The following is a 1,129-nucleotide window of genomic DNA, read 5'->3' as shown; positions in this document are numbered from 1 at the left end:
CGGACTAGATGATCTGCTCAGGTCCCTTCCGACCCTACAAACTATGAAACTATGAATGCCTGTGGACACATTTTGAGCACAGCCCCAGGGTTGGAGCAGCCCAGCAGCTCACCTCAGCCCCAGGCCCATGGCTGTGCTTTTCCTACCTCTCACATTGACTGAGCTATCTTTAGCTCTCTGACCTCCCCCCCACTGGATGGGGACCCTGTCCCATTGACTCGCCCACCCTTGGACTGCTAGCCCCCCTGCTTCTAAGTGAAGAATGTCTCTGTGTGTGGCTGGGAACTTCCACATACAATTATGAGTTCAAGGTTACTTAAAAAAACTGGCCTTACATTCAGTCAAAATAAGCCCCAAGATCTTTTAATATAAGAAAAAGAATCTCAGTTCAAAGTGTCAATGATAAAGACAGGAAGGATGCAATTAAACTGTTTTAGAGTCTGATTCTGTCTCATTCAGTACATAAGAAAGATCTTAGGAATTCATAATTTGAAGGACAAGACACTCCACCACCAAAAGAAATTCTGGGACCAGGTTTGGTGAAAGAACAATTACTTGTAGGACAAGTAGAGAACACAGAGAAAAAGTTGGAGCCCTTCTGGGACCCAATCAGTCAGCTTATTGTTTGCTAGCTAAAAAGTTAACACAGACACAGATGAACAAAGTCAACAGGGAAGGAAACAAATGCAGAGTATGAAGCACTCAGATTTGCCTATTTGGAGAGAAGTACCTAAAGAGTGGGCTACAGTTTTATTTTGACATTCATAAGAGAAATCTGAGACACAATTGCAGCTGATTATCATCAGGTTAACTGATACAGAAACATTAATTATCATAATAGCTGGCAGGTAAATAACTACATTTAATTGGTATGTTAAATACTGGGTAAATATTGACACATCAAACTCTTAAGACCTAACTAGCTTGCTGTGTGTTCATTTCAGATATGATTTTCAAAAGACGCGTAAAAGAATAGACCAATGTAAGGGTCCTATAAAGCTACCTGGAAACATGCAACCCAATAGAAGAACCACATAGAAGTAATGAAACCAAGAAACAAAGGAACCCAAGAGCAAAAGCAGAAAAAAGTCTTTAGAAATCAGCGAAGGAAGCATCAATGACTCAGAGT

This window comes from Crocodylus porosus, unplaced genomic scaffold, assembly GCF_001723895.1.
Source record: "Crocodylus porosus isolate Cpor-Errol unplaced genomic scaffold, CroPor_comp1, whole genome shotgun sequence".
Lineage (NCBI taxonomy): Eukaryota > Metazoa > Chordata > Crocodylia > Crocodylidae > Crocodylus > Crocodylus porosus.
This window is presented reverse-complemented; position numbering follows the sequence as displayed.